The following is a 6,772-nucleotide window of genomic DNA, read 5'->3' as shown; positions in this document are numbered from 1 at the left end:
TTATTCCTTCCAGATATCTGGGAAACAAATAAGATTGGACATTTTTTACACCAGGAAAAAAAATGTATAAACAGTTGAGTTGAAAGATTTCTTTAAAAGAAGTGATTTATGGCATAGCTAAGATTCTCAAAGAAGAAACCAAAATTTATGTTTCCATTTTATCTCTTGCTGGCTCATTAGCTGTAACTTTCTTATTTTAATGATTGCTTTAGGGTTATAACAAAGTGATATAGCACTTGTCCTATACTAGAAATATATAGTGTAAGAACCTTATAATATACTTAGGTAACATTTCTCCCTTCTCATCTCTGTGCCTTGTGACTTCACATTTTCCTTCTACATATGTTATAAGCTCCATGCTTTATTTATATTTTTGCTTAAACAGTTATATTTAGAGGTATTTAAATATAAATATTCTAAACATCCCAGTGAAAACAAAATTTATCAGATTAGATTAAAAATGTATCCAGTTATATTCCGTGAACAAGAAACTCATCATAAAAATACAGAACAAACATCAAAAGTAAAAGGATAGGAAAAGGTATACCATTCTAACACTAAATAAAGCCAACATGGCGATCTTATTAATATCAGACAAAGTAGATTTCAGAGCAAAGACTATTACCATGTATAAAGATAATTTTATAATGCCAGCCATCTTGCTGATGTTCAGCAAGAAGCCATAACAGTCCTAAGTGCTTGTTCACCTAACGTCATCTTCAAAAATACATGCAGCAAAAACATAGAGCTGTAAGGAGAAATAGGCAAATCTACAATTAATATTTAGAGATTTGAATATCACTCCATCAATGTAGAACAAGAAAACACAAAATAGGGATACAGAGTACTCGAATAAGACTCAACCAACTTGATGTGGCATTTGTAGAACAGACCAGTACCTAACTATAATAGATGACACATTCAAGAGCACAAGAACATGGTCTAAGACAGACCATGTTCTGAGCCATAAAACAAGTCTCAATAAACCTAAAAGGATGCAAGTCATGTGGAATACAGTCTCTGTACTTAGGAACACAGTCTCTGATCACATGGAATTAAATTAGAAATTAATAAATACCTAAGGAAACCTAAAATAGTTGGAAACTAGCACTTTTAAAAGATTAATTTCTAAATTGTGTGTTGGGCGATAAGAGGAATGGCTTGGAGATCAAAAAAGAAGGAATCAGTACTGTGGAATGACTTTTTTAAGTATATATTGATTATGCTATTAGTTTTCCCAATTTTTTCTCCCTTTATCCCCTCTCTGCCCTGAACCCCCAACCCCCCAGATTCACCCCCATTAGTTCATGTTCATGGGTTGTACATACAGGTTCTCTGATTTCTCTATTTCCTATACCATACTTAACCTCTCCCCATCTATTGTATGCCTACCAATTATGCTTCTTATTCCCTGTACCTTTTCCCCCTATACTTCCCCTCCCCATCCCCACTGAAAACCCCCCATGTGATGTCCATTTCTCTGATTCTGTTCCTATTCTAGTTGTTGGCTTAGTATTTGTTTTCATTGTTTTGGGGGGGTTTAGGTTCATTTGTTGATAGTTGTGGGTTTGTTGTCATTTTACTGTTCATAATTTTTGATCTTCAATTTCTTAGATAAGTCCCTTTAACATTTCATATAATAAGGGCTGGGTGATTATGAACTCCTTTAACTTGACCTTATCTGGGGAGCACTTTATCTCTCCTTCCATTCTAAATGAGAGCTTTTCTGGATAGAGCACTCTTGGATGTCCGTTCTTGCCTTTCAGGACTTGGAATACTTCTTTCCAGCCCCTTCTTGCCTGTAAGGCTATTTTTGAGAAATCAGCTGATAGTCTTATGGGGACTACTTTGTAGGTAACTGTCTCCTTTCCTCTTGCTGCTTTTGAGATTCTCTCTTTATCTTTAATTGTGGGTAACTTAATGATGATGTGCCTTGGTCTCTTCCTTTTTGGGTCCAACTTCTTTGGACCCAAAGGGCTTCCTGGACATCATGAAACTGTATATTCTTCACCAGATTGGGGATGTTTTCCTTCATTATTTGTTCAAATAAGTTTTCAGTTTCTTGCTCTTGTTCTTCTCCTAAAACCCCTATAATTCAGATATTGGAATGTTTAAAGTTGTCCCAGGGGTTCCTAAGCTTCTCTTCCTTTTTTTTGAATTCTTGTTTCTTCATTCTGTTCTGATTGACTGTTTATTTCTTCCTTTTTTTCCAAAGTGTTGATCTGAGTCCTGGTTTCCTTCTTGTTACTGTTGGTTTCCTGAATATTTTGCTTTATTTCACTTCAGGTAGCTTTCATTTGTTCTTTTCATTTTTCGACCAAGTTCAATCAGTTCTGTGAGCATTTTGATGATCAGGGCTTTAAACTCTTCATCAGATAGGCTGGCTATCTCCTCATCACTTAGCTCTTTCTGGAGTTTTGCTCTGTTCTTTCATTCGGGCCGTATTTCTGTCTCAGCACAGCTGATAGGTTGTACGGGGGCATGGCCTTAGGTATTCACCAGGGCAGGGCAACCCTCTTGCAGCACTGCCTCACTGCCTGTAGGCGAGGGGCCAGAGAGGGAACAACACAATGTGCCTGCTCGGCTCTAGCCCCACTTCCCAATGAACTCTTGTGTGAGACTGGAAGTCTCTCCCAGCACTGCAACCCCTACTCCCTGTAGTCCACAGTCAACTCTGAGTTGCAATTTCCCTTTCGGTCAGAGCCACCCTCACGGTCCACTGCCTTGCAGACAATTCTCTGGGCTAACCCCCGCTTGCTGGGCGGTCTGGTCTACTGCCTTGCTATGGGTTCTCTTGTCCTCTTGTTTCCCTCCTACCAGTCTGGATGGTCTGGTTGACTATTTCTTTAATTCTTTGGTTGTCAGAGTTCCGTGCAGTTTGATTTTTCCAGCACTCCTGGTTGTTTATTGATTTTAGATTGGTTGTTATACTCTTTTTGGTTGCGCGAGAAAGCGAAGGGTTTCTACCTATACCTCCATCTTGGCCGGAAGCTCCTGTGGGATAATTTTTAAGAGTGGAACTCATCCTGCCTTTGATGCCTGCCCCTTACAGCCCATTCTTCACATGGATAGCACCATGATCCTTATAAAATTAAATGTAGTCATCATGTCTGTTTAATGGCACTGTGTCGTGTACAAAATAAAATCTGAAATCCTTGCAACACAGTTTCTGTTCAGCCCTGTAACCTCACTTTTCACTTTCTCACTCTCACTTCCTACTACGTTCTTTTGCTGCATCTATTACAAGGTGCCTTTGCCTCTCTGCTTCCATCTCCACTGCTAGGCTTGAGAACAGCATCCTCGTCCTTTTCGCTTTTGTGTCTTAGTGCCTAGCATGGTGCCAGGCACAAAGGCCAAAGTTGAATACATACAATGAGCATACTAGCATTATTTTCTTTATTCTCTCCAAAAAGAGTCAGTTCCTGAAAATTAAGGGAAATTGCTTTCTTTATGTAATCAGGAACTTCTTTCTCCCAGGAAGTCATTTATTAAAATTGAGCTTATGTACAACCTAGCTCTAAAATTTCAAGGACTTTAAGGCAGTCATTTTCAGTCTTTTCTAAGTAATAATACCCTACCATTTTCTGTTTCTGCATTTGTGCCTCACTATCTCATCTCTTGCTGAGATAGTTTTTTTTAAATTAATAGCTTGATAAATTGCTAAGCAGTTTTCATCAGACCAATTAGAACAGTGGCAGGTTTCCATCTTTGGAGTGTGGACATTTAAGAAATTTGATCCTGTATTTAGAAAATCATTCCTGAGCTCTGAGTTGGCTCAAACAGGCACCTTCTGGCATTTGCTTGTGGGTGGGGAATGTGGAATGCTTTGAAAGCTGAATGGATTTGTCAAGTTTCAAAATACCCTATGGCTAAAGGAAAACCGCATTCATTGTTTAAAAACACCATTGTTTTTTTTTTGCTTTTCTATTCTTTGGAGCCTGAATCTGCAAAAACATTCACACCCAGCATTTTGCTTCATGTACCTCTTCTAATACATTTCTGGAAACATGAGAAGCATAGAAACTTTTTTCTGTGATTGTTCAGAATGTTCAGAACCAATCGAAAAAGTCCATATTGATGCTTATAGTAACTTTATGGAGTGGGAACATATTTCTGTTACCATATATATATATGTGGCTGTGTATATATATGTGTATATATATACATACACAGTAGAGTTGATAGGAGCATGGGTCCTGGAGACAGACTTCCAACACTCAAATTCCTGATCACTTCTCAGCTGTGTCACCTTGGACAAGGTATTCACTCTCTCTTTACTGCCTCAATATCTTCATTTATTAAATAGAAATAAGAATAGAACTTAAATCAGGTTGTGTGAAGAATAAGTGGGTTAACACCTGCAGAATGCTTGGGTAACTGGCACCAAGTACGTGGATAATAAAATTTAATTGTGGCTGTTATCATTTTGTCATTGTCATCATTAAGCAACTGAATGTACAGTTCCCAACATCTGATTATTAAGTCACAATAATTCTACAGTCATGATTCTAGGTGATGCCATATCAGTAGCAGGATTATTTTATGAGCTTGAACCCATGTCTACCTCATAGCAAGAGTATTGCCTCAGGAGAAAGTCATTCTAGGGCATGAGAAAAAGTGCTTGTGATGAAATATCCAGAGGACTCATTCTGTTTTTCAAATCTGTTCACTCCATTTCCACTGCCACTATTAAAACCTCATCATTTCTAATCCAGATTAACACAACAGCTTTCTCCCTTTTGGCTTCCATAATTTCGCCCACCAATAGCCCACATTCCTCCTGCCCAATCTATTTTCTCCACAGAAGGTAGAATGTTCTTTCTAATGTAATCTCCTCTTTGATACCCTCACTCACATACTTTAAAAAAATCCTCAGTGACAACTTTTGACACAATATAAAACCTGCACTCCATCATGAAGCACAGGGCTTTAGGGACTGACCCCAGTGAACCTCCCCACTCTTTCCTCTTGCCATTGAACCTGTCTGGGGATCACTGATGAACTACCTGCAGTTTCCCAGCTCTCCTTGCTCTCATCACTGGCCTACATTCATGTGACTCACTGCTTGAAATAACCCCTTCACCTGGATAAATTTGCACTTATGAGTCAGAATTCATCTTAGGTAGGTGTCATGTTTTTATAGGCCCCTCCCTCAACTTCAGACTTAAAGCATTACAGACGTCAACCTCCATAAGGCAAGAACCATGTTTGTGCACTAGTTTATACCTAACTGCCTGGCACACCATGTTTATTAAATGCACGTTGAATTCATTATCATCTATTCAGATCTCATAGGCTTCTGTGCTTATAGTCCTAGCATCCCACTTAACTTACTATGCATTATTATTATGGGTTGTTTGTCTCTCATTACACTCTGAGCTCCACAAGGATGATTCTTGTGTCATATATATCTCACATAGCCCCAGCTCTCACCACAGTGCCTTCCATGAGACAGGAGCTCGGGAAGTTCTGATAGGATGAATAATAATTTACAGAGCATTAGTCTCCAGCTTTAAATTTTCCCAAACTCTGAAGCAAGAGGTTTTAGGAACCATCTTGGCAATTCATGATGTTATCCCAGTGATACCACTAACATTTTAAGCAAGAGTTTGCAGGTATGTACATTTTTCTGGGCAGTGAGTCCATAACCACCTTAAGATTCTCGGAGGAGTTTCTGATTAACCCAAAAGGTAAGAATCTATGTCCTAAAGAGTTATTTAAAACAAAAAAAAATATCCAAGGTGGACAAGAAGTAAGAAAGAAGAAGCTACCCTAACCTCCCAGGACCAATTTGGAATTACAACTAAGTTGTAGAGAAATCATCCTGAATAACCAACTGAACACTAGCTGAAGAGAAGTCTTATAACCAAGGACAGACAGAAGAAACCACTTCACCACAATGTGGCTAGTAGTGAGTGCAGAGGATATGCAAGAGGGCTGGTTGGACTTCCATGGATGGTAGCTGAAGTGCTGGAGGGATACTTCAGTGGCCATAGGGTTACCCCTAAGAAGTGTGTGATCAATTCCAAGTTGGGTTCCTGAGCCTACAGCACTAGAGCCAGAAAGGAACCCAAATAACACCCAGTTGTGAAAAGCAGCAGGGGTTCTGTTGGCAAGGAAGAGACAGCTAGAGATGCAGGGAGCCACTTAAGGGCTGAAGCACAAAATATCATTTGTAGCCACTTACCCTGGGTGCTGGCAAAGGGAGGACAGAGTGGACTAGAGACGCTTGAGGAGAGTCTGGGGTTGGTGGCTCTGGACAGAGAACTGAGGGAACAACTGCCAGGACCCATGTGCTGAGTCATCCTGCATACTGCAGGAGCCATTCTCTCAGGCAGAGCACTCCTCTCTGAATGTGATCAGCCTGAGGGGAAGCAATAGCCTTGCTCACAAGAAGTACTCTGCCCCACACTGTAGTGCTTAAGCCTGATTGCCAATTACAGATTGATTAGATTAACAACCATTTCATTTAGCAACTGATTAGTTTAACATCTAAGGCAGAAAATACAAAGAAGGAGCCAAAATGGGAAGACAAAGAAATAGCTCAAAAAAAAGAACAAGACAATTTTCCAGATGAACTAAATAAAAAGGAAGTAAGCCATTTTATCAGACAGTTTATAGTAATGATTATAAGGATACTCAACAACATGAAAAAAGACATAAAAACCCTAAAAAAGGATCAGTCAGAAATAAAGAATGAAATATAAGATAAATAATACACTGGAAGGAATAAAGAATGGGTTAGAAGGAGCAGAGGATCAAATCTGTTTTG

This window comes from Sturnira hondurensis, unplaced genomic scaffold (assembly GCF_014824575.4).
Source record: "Sturnira hondurensis isolate 20B ecotype Veracruz unplaced genomic scaffold, ASM1482457v3 Scaffold0012012, whole genome shotgun sequence".
NCBI classification, from domain to species: domain Eukaryota; kingdom Metazoa; phylum Chordata; class Mammalia; order Chiroptera; family Phyllostomidae; genus Sturnira; species Sturnira hondurensis.
This window is presented reverse-complemented; position numbering follows the sequence as displayed.